The sequence below is a fragment of the Hemicordylus capensis genome, chromosome 5 (genome assembly GCF_027244095.1).
Source record: "Hemicordylus capensis ecotype Gifberg chromosome 5, rHemCap1.1.pri, whole genome shotgun sequence".
Lineage (NCBI taxonomy): Eukaryota > Metazoa > Chordata > Lepidosauria > Squamata > Cordylidae > Hemicordylus > Hemicordylus capensis.
In genome coordinates this window covers 165,377,882-165,394,794 of record NC_069661.1, presented here as the reverse complement: position 1 = coordinate 165,394,794, position 16,913 = coordinate 165,377,882, and the positions used below count along the sequence as shown (strand labels likewise).

The 16,913-nt window shown below is 40.6% G+C and overlaps 1 protein-coding gene across 3 annotated transcripts in view; it reads left to right on the top strand.

The window, feature by feature from the left end:
- LOC128327057 (uncharacterized) overlaps positions 1-16,913 on the top strand; it is a 143,339-nt gene that overhangs the window by 81,683 nt on the left and 44,743 nt on the right. For all 3 annotated transcript variants that reach the window (XR_008308431.1, XR_008308433.1, XR_008308432.1), the window contains one exon: positions 853-943. The gene's annotated coding sequence lies outside the window, so the exon portion shown is untranslated. The remainder of the gene's footprint in view (positions 1-852; positions 944-16,913) is intronic.

Here is a 16,913-nt window from a genome sequence, read left to right as displayed (position 1 = left end):
AAACAGTTCTTTCTTTCCAGGACTCCATTTTGCTCTGGAGTATATGGAACAGTCTTTTGATGTTCAATGTCCTCCTCCTTTAGAATTATTATTATTATTATTATTATTATTATTATTATTATTATTATTATTATTATTACATTTATATCCCACTCTTCCTCCAGGGAGCCCAGAGTGGTGTACTACATACTTGAGTTTCTCTTTCACAACAACCCTGTGAAGTAGGTTAGGCTGAGAGAGAAGTGATTGGCCCACAATCATCCAGCTAGTTTCATGGCTGAATGGGGATTTGAACTCAGGTCTCCCCGGTCCTAATCCAGCACTCTAACCACTACACCACACTGGCTCATCATTCCCAGTGTATCTGCCACCATTGTCAGTGCAAAGGATCTGTGGCTTTCTCCCAAACTTGTTGCTCACGCTTGCAACATATTCTTTTAGTCTTTCTTGTACTTGTCCCTTTTTACTTAACAGGTATGTATATGTGTATCTAGAATAGTAATCAATGAAAGTAAGAACATATTTATTCCCTCATGGTGTATTGGAGGCTTATTGCGCAGGTGCGCTGGCCTCCAAAATGGCTGCCACGCTGAGCCGGGGGGGGGGGAGGAGGCTGAAAACTGACCAAAGAGCAGCCAAAGACTGATTTCAGGAATAAGGGAGGCCAGAGCGGAGAGGGGGAACCTCCATGGACACCCTCCCCCTGCTGCCAACTGAAACAACTCCCCTGGAGGTGTTAAGTGTTAAAAAAAATCAGTCCAGGGGTCGGACTGAACAGGGGGTGGTTTGGTCAACCCCAAACAGTGCAACACATTCAACTCAGCTCTATCTCTCCTTGTCTCCGGATCCTAGGGAGGCGGTGGATGTCCTGAATCAGGGATTGGATGCCGTGATAGGCTGGATGTGAGCTAATAAACTGAGACTGAATCCAGACAAGATGGAGGTAATGTTGGTTAGTAGGAGAGCCAATCAGGATGAGATGATTCTACCTGTTCTAGATGGGATTGCACTCCCCTTGAAGGAGCAAGTACACAGCAAGGGGCTATTACTGGACCCAGCTCTGCTTTTCGAATCTCAGGTGGAGGTGGTGGCCAGGGGTACCTTTGCACAGCTTTGGCTAGTGCACCAGCCTTCCCTTTCTCGAGAAGGTAGATCTGGCCACAGTTACCCATGCCTTAGTCAAGTCATGGCTGGATTACTGTAACGCGCTCTACGTGGGTCTGCCCTTGAAGAATATCCAGAAACTGCAGCTTGTACAAAATGTGGCAGCTAGGGTTCAATCTGGAGCTGTCCGGTGTGATCATATCACACCTATTTTGAAAAAGCTGCACTGGTTACCAGTGTGTTTCCGGGTCCAATTCAAGGTGCTGGTTTTGACCTTTAAAGCCCTTAACAGTTTGGGCCCTGGATACCTGAGGGACCGCCTGCTCCCAAGGGTTTCTGCCCACTTGATGAGATCATCTGAGGGGGCTCTGCTCCGGGTGCCGACAATGAGGGAGGCTCAGTTGTCATGCACACGGGACAAGCCTTCTCTGTTGCTGCCCCCAGGCTTTGGTATGCTCTCCCAGTGGTCATTCGCTCCTCAGACTCCATCACAGTTTTTAGAAAGCTTGTTAAATCTTGGCTTTTTATCCAGGCCTTTACATGATTGTTTTATTGCAGCTTCTTTGTGTTTTTAACTGTGTACGGTTTTTATGTTTGTATTTTATATATTTTAAATCAGTTTTGTTGTCATATTTTTGGCTTAATACTTTTAACTGTCATTTTTATTATACAGTGAGGGAAATAAGTATTTGATCCCCTGCTGATTTTGTCTGTTTGCCCTCTGACACAGAAATGACCAGGCTATAATTGGGATGGTAGGTTTATTGTAGCTGTGAGAGACAGAATAACAACAAACAAACCCTCAAAAGCCCAGTGCCCAAAAGTCAGCGATGGATTTGCATTGTAGTGAGGGAAATAAGTATTCGATCCCTTCACAAAACCCTTGTTGGCAATCACAGAGGTCAGACGTTTCTTGTAGTTGGCCACCAGGTTTGCACACAACCCAGGAGGGATGTTGTCCCACTCCTCTTTGCAGATACTCTCCAAGTCAGAAAGGTTTCGAGGCTGATGTTTGGCAACCCGAACCTTCAGCTCCCTCCACAGATTTTCTATGGGATTAAGGTCTGGAGACTGGCTGGGCCACTCCAGGACCTTCATGTGCTTCTTCTTGAGCCACTCCTTTGTTGCCTTGGCTGTGTGTTTTGGGTCATTGTCATGCTGGAATACCCATCCACGACCCATTCTCAATGCCCTGGCTGAGGGAAGGAGGTGCTCACCCAAGATCTGATGGTACATGGTCCTGTCCATCGTCCCTTCGATGCGGTGAAGGTGTCCTGTCCCCTTAGCAGAAAAACACCCCCAAAGCATAATGTGTCCACCTCCATGTTTGACGGTGGGGATGGTGTTCTTGGGCTCATAGAGAGCATTCCTCCTCCTCCACACACGGCGAGTTGAGTTGATGCCAAAGAGCTCGATTTTGGTCTCATCTGACCACAAACACTTTTGCCCAGTTCTCCTCTGGATCATTCAGATGTGCATTGGCAAACTGCAGACAGGCCTGTACATGTGCTGCCTTGAGCAGGGGGACCTTGCGGGCACTGCAAGATTTCAGTCCTTCATGGCATAGTGTGTTACCAATTGTTTTCTTGGTGACTATGGTTCCAGCTGCCCTGAGATCATTGACAAGTTCCCCCCGTGTAGTTCTGGGCTGCTTTGTCACCGTTCTCATGATCATTGCAACTCCACGAGGTGAGATCTTGCATGGAGCCCCAGACCGAGGGAGATTGACAGTTATTTTGTGTTTCTTCCATGTGTGAGCTATCGTGCCAACTGTAGTCACCTTCTCACCAAGCTGCTTGGCGATAGTCTTGTAGCCCAGTCCAGCCTTGTGCAGGTCTACAACCTTGTCCCTGACATCCTTCGACAGCTCTTTGGTCTTGGGCATGGTGGTGAGTTTGGAAGCTGAGTGATTGCTTGCTTCTATGGACAGGTGTCTTTTATACAGGTACTGTAACAAGCTGGGATTAGGAGTACTCCCTTACAGAGGGTGTTCCTCATCTCAGCTCGTTACCTGCATATAGTGAAAAGACACCTGGGAGCCTGAAATCTTGCTGGTTGATAGGGGATCGAATACTTATTTCCCTCACTACAATGCAAATCCATCGCTGACTTTTGGGCACTGGGCTTTTGAGGGTTTGTTTGTTGTTATTCTGTCTCTCACAGCTACAATAAACCTACCATTCCAATTATAGCCTGGTCATTTCTGTGTCAGAGGGCAAACGGACAAAATCAGCAGGGGATCGAATACTTATTTCCCTCACTGTATGTTTTTTTAAACTTTTGTAAACCACCTTGGGATTGTTTTTAATGAAAGGCGGTATATAAATTTAATGTTTTTTTTAAAAAGAACAACACCTTTGAACCTGTTTGCACATCTCATACTCTATGGCCTAATCTTCTGTGCCACAAATTCAAACATCCTTTGTGTGTGCATTCCTTCACAGTTTTGGCCTTTTCAGTCACACATTCTACTTCAAACAATCCATTATCTTGTAAAACTACTTTCATAAGCAATTCTTGTTTATGAGTAATGAAACAGTGCCTTCCTTTAAATTTTACTTCATAGCCCCATTCTGTAACATATTTTATAGACATCAGACTTGTTTCTAGAGTGAGCACATACAAAGCTTCTTCAATTGTTAATCCAATGGTTTCTCCTTTCTCAAATTTACAGAGCAACTGTGTAGATACTTTCCTTTCTTCATACATCAGTTTCCCATCTGCCAAATATATAGAGATCTTAAAACTTGTATCTAGGTTTATAAATCTCTCCTTTTCTCCAATCAGGTTGCGGGTAGCACCTGAGTTAATACAGATGCCACTGCTGCATTTCTCAGACTTAGCTTCCAAAACTTTATCTATTCTTGCAGAGTATATCTTTTGCTTATTAGCTTTATTATTATTATTATTATTATTATTTCTTGTTTATACAGTATTATTATTATTGCATTTATATCCCGCTCTTCCTTCAAGGAGCCCAGAGCGGTGTACTACATACTTGAGTTTCTCTTTCACAGCAACCCTGTGAAGTAGGTTAGGCTGAGAGAGAAGTGACTGGCCCAGAGTCACCCAGCTAGTATCATGGCTGAATGGGGATTTAAACTCGGGTCTCCCCGGTCCTAGTCCAGCACTCTAACCACTACACCACGCTGGCTAGCTTTAGTTCCTGGTTGCTTGTAAGTTTTGTATTCTGTGTTCCCAGATGACTCACTCTCTTTGCAACTTTGTTTTGCTTGCCTTTTGTCTGCAAACTCTTTATTCTTGAGACACTTTCTTTTGGTTGCCTATCATCCCTTCTACACAAATCAAAGTCCTCTAGATGGGTGTGCAGAACACTGCCAAGTCCATGATTCTTGAGGAGCATCTCCATCTTGAAAGAACAGAACTTGTACTCAGGACTTTGCAACTTTTCAATCATCTGGAATCCTTGTGCTGTCTCCATTTTCAAAGCTTTCCCCTCTGCTTTGCTTTCTATTTCACTTTCTAGGCTTCTCTCTTTTATTGAGACCTCATAACACTTTGTAGGGGAAGAATGGCAGTTCAGTCCCCAAATAGCAGAGCAAAACCAATTTGGTGAGAAAGCAGCAAAGCAAGAGGTCTTGAGACATTTCTTTAGTATTGAAGAACTAGAAGGATTTATTTAAAGAAAAGGTTACAAACAAATATGAAAATGTCTGCAGCTTATTTCAGCTGTAGCTCATGACCAAAAACAAACAGCCATCTCTGGAGAGACAAAATGGAGACTAACACTGGAAGAACAAAGATGGGAAGAGTCCAGCACTTTTTCCATGACTCTAACACCACCTAGTGGTCTCTATGAGTCATTGCAGCTGAGGGCTGATGCTGCTAGGGTCCTAGCTCCAACAGTAACCACATTTTTCTCACCCCCACACTGCTTCCAAAGTGTGGACAGTATTGCTCTCTTGTGCAAGAACACTATGTGCTCCAAAAGCACTGTTAGATTAGAAACCCATCACTCAGGGACAAGCAACATGTTTCCACTCTAAGGGAGTGCTTCTGGAGTATGGGAAAACTCTGGAAATTTTCTTCACCCTTTGGAAGCAGCCAGGGTGGGAGGCTAGCAAAATGTGGGAGCGGATGTTAGTAGTGCTCACCTTTAGTTATCCAGGATGTTAGCAAGTGTCCACACAATGCTCTGAACATGTAAACCGTATTAGATCTCACAATATACAGCTTCTAAAGGAAAGGAAAGCATTTATTTCTAAAGGAAATGCTTGAGAACACCAATTAGCAGTCAATATGTGATCTCCATGGGTGACAAGAAATACCAAATATCATGAAATTAACTTGCTCAGTAAACATGGAGTTACCCATGCATACCATTCCTAAATTCAACCATAATGAAACATACAGCTCAGTGAGAGGAAAAGACCATATAATAAAGAATATAACAGGCACCTAATGTGAAAGCATAAATATTAACAAAATATACCTTGTATACAATATACTGAATTCCCAAATCCAAAGTACACAGAGCTGGGAATACATTCGAAGGGAAAATTTTTAATTTACCTATCATAAATAGCGAACCATGTAAACATTTCCTGCTAAAAACCACCACTGTTTATCATAACTCCACTTATCTCCCCACAGAGCAACATCTGCTAAGATATAATTCTCTACTGGTATAGGTTTGTTTAAGCAAATGCATTAGGCATTCCTGCCACTTAAAATGCTTGAGTAATTACAATAAATAAATACTATTTTTCCTTTTAAAAAATTCACAGACGTAGAAAAAATTAATAATTGTAATTCCTCCACAGACCTCAGGACTGGGTATAGGCTTTGCTTTTGCAGATGCAATCTCATTCACCAGCATCTAAAAAATAAAGATGCTGGGGGGAAAGCAGTATACGATATCAGTCCTGTCCTACTGTCCTCCCTCATTTTTGACACAGACTGCAGAGATAGTTTGTTTCTTACCCCTCCACCTGTATCCTCATAAAAACCCTGCAAAGTAGGTTAGGCTGAAAATAGTGACTGCCTGATGTCATCCAGTGAGCTTCGTGGCTGAGCAGGCATTAATCTAATCAGGTTTGAACTCTAACCACTATACTACATTGGCTCAGGAGCAGCCCGATGTACTACTGCGCCTGAGGCAAAGTGCCAAATATTTCTTCGTTTCATGTCACTGTGGGGGCGAAGCCCCTTACAAACTTTGAAAACGGCACAAGAGGTAAGAGGAGGGCAGGTCAGCCAGCAGTCAGTAAATTTATTAGTCAATAGATCCCACAAAGGAGAAAGGCAAACAAACAATCATAGCAGCAACACAAGATATACTGTATATCCATAATACCAAGAGAGGGGGAAAGGTTGCCAGCAACCTCCTCTTCTCTGTTGGAGATCGAGCTCCAGATGGCACAATGAGATGGTGGCCTTAGGTGGTGGATTACTGGGGCCTCATGAAGGAACTTAATAGGAATTTCACAAAGCTGTTAGAAGAGACAAAGAGCAATACTACAATAACATCTGTAAAGAACTATGCCAGCAAATTTGGCATAAGTAACCCTAATGACCACTCGGGGCATTGGGAGTAGAGATAAACAGATAGGGTCTCCTTCTCTTTTCTGTTTATCTCTGGCTGTATGACCCCTCAATTGATAGAGGGTACTCAGGCATTTCCTGGGAGTTACTTCTTCCTCCTCCTCCTCCTCCTCCTTCCCAGAATGCTTCTAGCTCACTCTCTCTCTGAGCACTATGCTTCTGTAGGTCTCTCTCTGACCACCATGAAGCCATGAATTAGATAAAGGTCTTTTCTAACATTATGTACTTCTGAATAGTAGATTATTTTAATCTTACATAAATCTAACTTACCAAGGATCATATAGAAATTATGAATGCACTGATATCAATAATGGAAATAACGGAAGTAGTAAATCAAAGTAAAGTTAATAAAGCACCAGGGCCCAATAGCCTGCCAGCTTCCTACTACAAATCTTTTAAAGATCAATTATTACAGCCTTTGCAATGGATGATGAATGATATTCTGCAAAAAGGAAATATGCTGGAGTCTTGGAAGTATGCCAACATCACAGTAATTCCAAAACCGTATCAAGATCTAATGCAAGTCAAGAATTACAGGCCAATCTCACTGTTAAATAATGATTACAAACTTTTTGCTTCCATTTTGGCAAGGAGAATGAAGGTTATACTAAGAGCTTTTATTCATGAAGATCAAGCAGGTTCTTTGCCAAAAGGCAACTAAGAGACAATGTGAGAACAGTCCTGAATGTATTGGAGTATTATGAAAAAACATAACGATAAACAGATAGCTATGATCTTTCTGGATCCAGCATTTGACAACATCTCCTGGCAGTTTATGTGGAAGCTACTGGATGCAATGGGAGTTGGTAATAATTTTATTAGGGCCATTAAGACAATATATTTGGAGCAATATGCCAAAATTATTATAAATGGGGAACTATCAAATAATTGTAAAATACAAAAAGTACTAGACAAGGTTGTCCACTTTCCCCATTACTTTTTATATTAGTTCTGGAAGTGCTTTGTAGGAACATCAGAGAAGATGACCAAATACAAGGCCCGAAAGTAGGGAAACAGGAATATAAACTCAGAGCCTTTGCAGATGATGTGGTGTTTTTTCTAGAAAATCCATTAGGGAAGGTCAGAAGGCTCTTGGAAAAAATAGAACATTTTGGCCAGTTGGCTGGGTTTGGTGCTGACAAAAAATATGGACCAGAAATCCAATGACAGACTTTATGAAATAAGCAAATTGAAAGTGGAGAAGAAAATCAAATATTTGGGTGTCTGGCTGACCAACAAAAACTCTTTATTGTTTTCAAATAATTATATAAAATATGGAATACAGTAAAAATTGATTTGCAAAGATGGACTAGAATGAACTTATCTTTAATGGGACGAATTTCAGTTGTGAAGATGAATGTTTTACCTAAAATGTTGTTTCTTTTTCAGACTATTCCTATAATTAATACGTTTACCTGTTCCAAGCAATAGCAAAAGGATATAACTAAATTTGTTTGGCAAGGGAAAAGACCAAGAATTAAATTTAAAAATTTAACAGATGCTAAAGAAAGAGGTGGTCTTACCTTGCCTGATTTAAGGTTTAATTTTGATGCTGTTTGTTTGACATGGTTAAAGGAATGGATAACATTAAGAAATCCCAGAATACTTGATCTGGAAGGATTTGAAAGAAGGTTTGGCTGACATTCATATCTGTGGTATGATAAGAGTAAAGTGCATAAAGACTTGCTTAATCACTATGTAAGAAGGAGTCTAATGGGAGTGTGGGTAAAATATAAAAAATGGCTGGAATGTAAAAATCCATTATGGGTATCCCCGATGGAAGCTTTGGCACGTAAAGAGACAAATATGCAATCTGAATGGGGTACCTATAGGGATTTGTTATGTTTTCAAGAGAAGGGCTGTAAATTAAAAAACCTAAACGAAGTACAAAATCTGGTTAGTAACTGGCTTCAGTACCATCAGCTAAATGAAATTTATAAGAAGGATCTTAAAGTTGGATTTGAGGATCAAATGTTGAGATTCAAGAAGGAGTTGTGTGAAAATGATGAAAAAGTAGTCTCTAAGATATATAAGTTGTTGCTTTTGGAGGAGACAAGAGATGAAGTGGTTAAAACAACTATGATAAAATGGGCTCAAGATGTGGGTCATAATATAGATATGGCTGCTTGGTAAAAATTATGGAAAACTGATTTAAAGTTCACTGCATGTTATACTTTAAAAGAAAATTATTATAAGATGATGTATAGGTGGTATTTAACACTGGAAAAATTAGCATTAGTATATAAAAATGTTTCAAACAAATGTTGGAAATGTGGACAATGTGAAGGAACTTTTTTTCATATGTGGTGGTCATGCGGGAAGGCAAAGGCTTTTTGGGATATGATATATAATGAGCTGAAGAAAATTTTTAAAATGACATTTCCTAAGAGGCCAGAATGCTTCCCGCTGGGAATAACTCAAGAAGAGTTCTCCAGAAAAAACTTAACATTTTTTATGTATGCAACAACGGTGGCTAGAATAGTATATGCACACAAATGGAAAGACAATAAAATGCCCTCAAAAGAAGACTGGTTGATAAAAAATTTGGAATATGCTGAGATGGCAAACCTTACAGCACTTAAAAGGGATGAAAATTTGGAATGTTTCAAAGAAGATTGGGAACCATATTTACTTTACTTAAAGAACTATTTTTCTAATATGGACCTTTCAGCAGGGTTTGAAATCTAGTAATAACAGGAGGTTGGGTTGGGTAAAATTGAGTAGCAATGTGGAGTATGTATGTTTTGAATTATTATAGCAATGGTTTATATGTATAGTTAACGTGAACCACGCAGACAGGTAAGCGGGAGGTCAATATTTACTTAATCAAATAAATGAATGTAGTTGCATTGTAAAGCTATTGTAAAAGCCAATACAATCTTAAAATGCAAAAAAAAACCCTTACATAAATTTCCATGCTTATCATTTACAAGCTGTTGTCGCTGAGACCCTGTTAAATTATGCTGTAATGGGAGTGATTTAGCTCCTGAAACACTCTGCTGTGTAAGTAATTGCCCCCAACATTCTCTCCCCATGCTTCTTGCAGGCTTTGCTAGGAATATGAGAGGCATTGCTTGCAAAGCTGACTGATCAGGGTCAGTCCCGAAGAGTTGTTCTGATGGCAGTGGGATGGGGCATCTTGCTTCTCTGGTTGGTTGGTTGGTTGGTTGGTTGGTTGGTTGGTTGCTTGCTTGCTTGATTAAGTGCCAACAAGTCGGTGTCGACTCTTAGCGACTACATAGGTAGAATCTTTCCAGGATGATCTATCTTCAACTTGGCCTTTAAGGTCTCTCAGTGGTACATTCATTGCTGTCATAATCGACTCTATCCACCTTGCTGCTGGTCATCTTCTTCTCCTCTTTCCTTCAACTTTCCCCAGCATTATGGACTTCTCAAGGGAGCTGGGTTTTCGCATAATTTGTCCGAAGTATGATAGTTTGAGCCTGGTCATTTCTGCCTCAAGTGAAAATTCTCGATTGATTTGTTCTATGAACCATTTGTTTGTTTTTCTGGCTGCCCATGGTATCTTCAAAAATCTTCTCCAGCACCAAATTTCAAAAGCGTATGTACTTTTTCTATCTTACCTCTTCAAAGATCAGCTTTCACATCCATAGAGTGTCATGGGAAAAACCATTAACTGAACTATTCTAATCTTTGTAGGTGTAAACACGTCACGGCTTCTAAATATCCTTTCCAAGGCCTTCATTGCTACCCTACAAATGCTTGCCTGCAGCGTATTTCTTGACTGCTGGATCCTTTACTGTTGATGGTTGATCCTAAAAGGCAGAAGCTATCCACCAAAACAATGTCTTAATTATCCATTCTGAGGCTGGTTGCTGTACCTGTTGTCATTAGCTTAGACTTCTTGTCATTTAGTCATAGTCCCGTGTTTTCACTGTGCTCCTTGACTTTCATTACTAGAATTGTCAGATCATCTGCATTCTCAGCTATCAGAGTGGTGTCATCAGCTTATGATGTTGTTAAGATTGCAAGCGGGCCGTACAAGATGAAATAACCCAAGTTGTGCCAGTTAGAATGACAGGACAGGACCAGACCAGAGCCTACCATTAGTCTGTTACAGAGAAAAATCACAAGCTTATTGATGTTTCTTCCTCCAACTTTAAAAATATGCTCATCTTCTTCCAACCCAGCTTCTCTCAGTTGTGTTCAGCATGTAAGTTGAATAAATACGAAGAAAGTATACAGCCTTGTCTTACTCTTTTGCTGATCTGGAACTGGTCTGTTTCACCATGTTCCATCTGGACTGTGGCTTCCTGTCCTGTGTATAGCTTTCTCATGAGAACAATGAGATGTTCTGCGATGCCCATTTTCCACAACTTGAAATATGTCAACTTGACATATTCCACAACTTGACATAGTCAACACAATTGAAGGCTTTTCTCTAGTCAATAAAGCGCATTTTGACTTCTTTTTGGTATTTGTCTCAGTTATCCACTGTGCATCAGCAATAATGTCTCTTGTTCCTTGGCCTTTTCTGAAACAAGCTTGAACATCCGGCATTACCCTTTCACGTAGCGCTCTAATTTGTGTTGGATGATCCTGAGCATTATTTTGCTAGCATGTGAAATTAAGGATATTGTGCAATGGTTTGTGCAATCTGTTAAGTCTCCTTTCTTTGGTATGGGTATGTAGACTGACCTCTTCCAGTCTTTTGGCTACTGTGTCATTCTCCAAATTTTCTGGCACAGTTTGGTTATAGCCTTGACTGATTCTTCTTCTGTTGCCTGCCATATTTCTGTAGCTATTCCATAAATTCCTGTAGCCTTCTGACTTGGTAATGACCAGAGTGCTAATCTAACTTCATCTTCTGTACTAGAGGTTCTTGCAAGTAGGGAATATCTTCTAGAGTATCTTGGATGTTGACGTCCCTGCTGTATACATTTTCAGTATACTCCTTCCATCTCTAGGAAGTATACTCCCTCCATCTCTGTTTGATCTTCTCTGAATCAGTTAATATCTGGCACCCCTTAACATACCAATTCTAGGTTGGAACCTCTTTCTGAGTTCAGAGATCTTTTGGAAACATTTCCTTGTTTTTCTGCATTTCCTTCATCAAGTTCTTTACGGATATTATTGTAGTACGGTTCCTTGTTTCTTCTAACAGCTTTCTGAAATTCCCTGTTAAGTTCCTTCATGAGGCCCCAGTATCTGCCACCTAAGGCCACCATCTCACCTCACCTCACCTCACCTCACCTCACCTCACCTCATGAAAGGACTGCCCATTCTCTTTTGTATGAAGGACTTCTGCTGTGTTATTTCCTCATATGACAAGGGGTGACTAAAATATATGTATCAAATCAAATCAATCTTTATTATGGTTTATGACCAGAAAAGCACTGTAAATGTTACAAAAGATTAACACAGCAAAATAAGACAATTAAATAACAAGTTAATAATCACTAACAAATACTCTAAGACAAATTAACCAACTTGGCAAATTTTACAAACTATAAAACAAAATGTTGCAACATTTAAAGACATTAGATCATTCTGGTCAGACAATAAATATTGAAGGTAAAATGAATCAGAGTGGCCTGGAAATTTATCTAAAAGGGGTAATAACTTGAGAACAAATATCCTTTTAAAAATACAGTATAGAAGGACATGGGCCATTGATTGAAAGGAAGAGCCAGGTTACATACAGAATTTTCTTAAATTCTCCTTCTAAAATGGCCGTAGGAAGCACATTAAAACACACTAGAGTTAAAGCTCTTCTAAATTTTGACACCATTATTTGATTTAAACATCTTGGTGAGTGTATATATAGATAGATTTGGGGGCAGGGAGGGAGAGTTACTAGTGCTTCTCTAGCCTACACTGCCCTATAAGATCTAAGGGGAAAGACTTTATGATAGGCAACAACAGTTGCTTCAATCTGCCCATTAGAGCACCCAAATCAAGGAGCTTTTTCCTCCTTGGCCAGGACTGAGAACAAGCTTCATTTGTATTGCTGTAGCCTGGGCCTTACCAAAAAAGAGCCAGGAAACTGTGCAGTTTTTCCAAAGTCCTAAGCCCTCCTTCATCATATTTCTCCAATGGGCCTCTTTAACTCCAGAACAAGAAATCACTCATTAGCTAATCCACACTTTCATGAGACTAATATTAGTGTTTAGAGAGAGGGATTTGTTCACGATTTGCATTTGTTAAAATGCTGAGTAAATTTCATTGCTTTCCAAAAAAGTTATATAGGCCTTTTGGTAAACTCCAGTCTGTTGAAAATAATACTCCACTTATTTTAGTAGTTCATTGTAGCAATCCAATAGGGCTGATTTCTTTCAACTTCGACTTCAATGGCTGTTTGTAGGAATCTTCTATGTAGTACCCAAAATAGCTCTGAGAACTTTGGTTTCAGGCAATTGGAGGAAAGGCTTTGCTTTTGCAGCCACAATCTCATTCACCAGCTTCTAAAAAAGAAAGATAGGGGAAAGTATTGGATATCAGTACTGTCCTACTGAGCTCCCTCCCTTTTGATACAGACTGCAGTGGTGGTTTGGTCCTCAGAGCCATGAAAACCTGAACTTTATGCTTATTAAGTCTGTTGACTTTGAATCATTATCTGATTCTGGGTGGGATATTGATTTGGTCTGAACCAGCTGAGCAATATATCATTGGTCTCTTTTTGTTTACTGCCAGGAAGCACGATGGTTCTATTTCTCTTTAAAGGAGGTTTTAGACTTTGTTATGGACCTTTATCCTTTAGAGAACACAGACAACACAAAAGGGGACTTTTAACAGCCTTCTGGGATCCTGAACTAGCACAACATGAATGCAGCAAGAAGTCCTCTTCAGGCATTATGTAACCCCCCAGCCCCACCCCCCAACACTAATACACTGATAAGAGACAATCTGCAGAGACAGACACTATACCCAGGGAGAGATCTGTGGAGAGAACTCAGATGTGAATGGGTTACTTAGTGTCCTATCAGTGATTTCATTGCATTCAAAGACTGGAAGTGCAAATACTGAGGGGAGGAATGCCACCTCCCCCCATGAAAGACCCATGGGAGAACTGGATTTTCCCACCCTCAATACTTGCCCATTGGAGTGGCCTCAGTTCAATGCCATTGAGCTCTGCCACTCCATTATGTTGAATTGGGGCTGATTAAAATGCTATGTGGACTAAATCTGAGGGTGGAATAAGCCAGCCTACCCCCCACCCCACAGGTCTTCCACGGAGGGTTAGCTTTGTCACTCCTTGGTTTTTGCCATTGCAGTCTCTGAATGATATATTCACTCTCTCTTGAAGTAATGAAGCAACATAGCTCCATTCCTTTAAATAGGGCGTGAGGGGAGCTGGTAATTCTTCTCCACTTGGATTTTAATCTGACTTGAGGCATGTGTGGGCTTTTAAAAATGCACTTGTGCTTGGGAGAACTTATCCAGCATCACTAACTTTCAGGAGGAGGTAATTTAGGCACATATACTGGCATAGGTAGGGGAGCAGGATCATGGTGGTGAACTCTGCCCCCAACCTATATGCATTCATTCAAGGTCTGAACAGATCACATGCTCATAAAAATCCATTTAGCACCATTCTGCAAAAGCTATGTGGTTTCTTGTTTCTACTGTTTTTCCTATGCTTTCTCCTTTGCTCCTGGCAATGCATAAGTTTGAGAAATTATCCCACTTCTGACATAACCCCTCTTTCATATTGATTGAATGTGGGGCAGTGCATCCATGCCTTCTGGCCCCACCTTCTGATGCCAACACACCCATTGACCATGCTCTCAGTGGCTGCAGCCTCAAAGTTTGACTTCCATAATATAGGGCCCCTACCAGCGTTCCCTCTAAGGCGTGCACATTCTCACAGATTTTTTTGATGTCCGCTCAGTTAATTTTACATCCCACTCAGGTTGATTCAGGAAGGCCCCGCTCTGAATGCACATGTGCACACACTGCCTTGATACTGCTACCCAGAAAAAACCTCATCCCACATATAGATGAAAAATACTAGAGGGACTTCTGGGCCCTATTCACATATTCCATAAAAGCAGCAGCTCTGGACAGAGTTCCCCCACAAGTGGAAGGGCTCTCCTCTCATGGATACCGGAAGGTGTGGCCAGTGAGAATGTCAATGTCAGGTAAAGGTAAAGTGTGCCTTCGAGTCAATGTCGGCTCCTGACAACCACAGAGCCCTGTGGTTGTCTTTGGTAGAATACAGGAGGGGTTTACCATTGCCTCCTCCCACGCAGTTTGAGATGATGCCTTTCAGCATCTTCCTATATTGCTACTGCCCAATAGAGGTGTTAATGTGGGATTCTGTTCCCCCTGCAGTCAGTAACCATGGGGGTTAATGTGAGAAGAAAGCTTATGTTACACCAGTATTGGTCCTGGTGTAGTGTAGACTGTTTGTTTATGCTGAGAACAAGGTTTGCAAGCATATTAATTTCTCTTAACTGTAATAAAACCAGAATGCTACAATGTTGAGCAATGCTACGAAAAAGAGCACAGCTAAGATAAATGCAGCTGGCTTGTGTGATGACAGTGTTTCCATAGGTACAGCTTCAAAATAAATCTATTTTGAGACAGATAAAGTGGGCAAGAACGGCCATAGTAAGCATTTTATTTCTTTTGTAAAAAAAACATGTTGAGTTTGATAAGACAACATCACCTGTTGTCTGACTAATGAAAGGACAGCATAGGTGTGCCTCCCTAATTAGTCTTCCCTGAGCCTGTTCAATGTCTGTTGAAGTCAACGGAAAAGCTCTAATTGATTTGGTGAAGTATTGATTCAGGCCCAAATGCTCTGGAGCAACCCTTAGTATAGTCAATGGAAAACATTTTCCCACTTTAAAAGGAAAAAGAGTGGGGGGCCCATTCCAAGTGAAAAAGCAATAGTACCTACTGCAGATCAAGATTTTGATATCTTTTTGAAATCATCCTTCCAAATCCTAATGGTACCGTTGATAAGCAAAATGTGTAAATCACCAAATGCCACACTTTTGTAAAAAGGGGGGAGAAAACAAGAAACAAAGTGGGAAAGCTCAATAGGATTTTGAACATGGTACTTCTTATGAAGCATTGCAAAGCTTTTCAAAACAGGTGTGGTTATATAATTTATGAGTTTAAGTACTGCCAGCATAAGCATGTAAGCTGTTGTGAGCCAGCGTGGTGTAGTGGTTAGAGTACTGGACTAGGACTGGGGAGACCCAATCTCAACTCCCCATTCAGCCATGATACTAGCTGGGTGACTCTGGGCCAGTCACTTCTTTCTCAGCCTAACCTACTTCACAGGGTTGTTGTGAGGAGAAACTCAAGTATGTACCACTCTGGGCTCCTTGGAGGAAGAGCGGGATATAAATGTAATAAATAAATACATATAATATGCAGAACAAAATGGACAGTTCAAAAGCCTGTATGTACTACCATCATTACACATTAATCCAACCCTGCCTGATCATAAGCAAATTTACTCTACACTAAATTCAATAGGACTTACTTTAAGCCCACTTATGGTAGCAGCATTATCCAAGACTAACACGCAGAATTATCCAAGGCTAACACAAAAACAACTCTTTAATCAGAAAAGGAAAACTAAGGGTATGCACCCTTAGGAACGCGCTTCCTGTGGGAACAAGAGTCTCCCCATCTCTAGCGGCTTTTAGAAAGTGTCTTAAGACTCATCTTTTTACCCAGGCCTTTTAGCTTTTTAACTTTTTAAATGTTAGATTGTTTGCTGATCTAAACTGTGACAATTAATTGATTTTAATGTTTTGTTTTTGTTTTGTTGTGAACCGCCCTGAGACCTTGGGTTGAGGCGGTATACAAATACGTTAAATAAATAAATACGTTAAATAAATGTGAAATATGGTGCTTGGGGATCCATAGGACAATGGGCATTAATATTGAGAATAGCGAGTCATATTTGCTACTCTCAAATCTCTCTAGAAATTACACCAGTGGCCAACTGGTGTCAATGAAAACTTGCAGGCCGCTGCTGCCTTTGAATTACAATGAAATATTCTTTAGCAAAAGCTTTCATTTAGACATTGCCTGTAGGTCAAAGTCTCATCTTGTGATTTTAGATTTTTCTTCTGAAGTGCTTTTAGGATATAAATAATTTGCAAAGACAGATGAAACTATATTCCACCCATTCGAGATCTAAGATTAATTATAGAGCTATGACACTTTTATTTTTTCATTCTTGACATCACACTGCCAGTCTTAGGAACATAGGAACATAGGAAACTGCCATATACTCAGTCAGACCACTGGTCTATCTA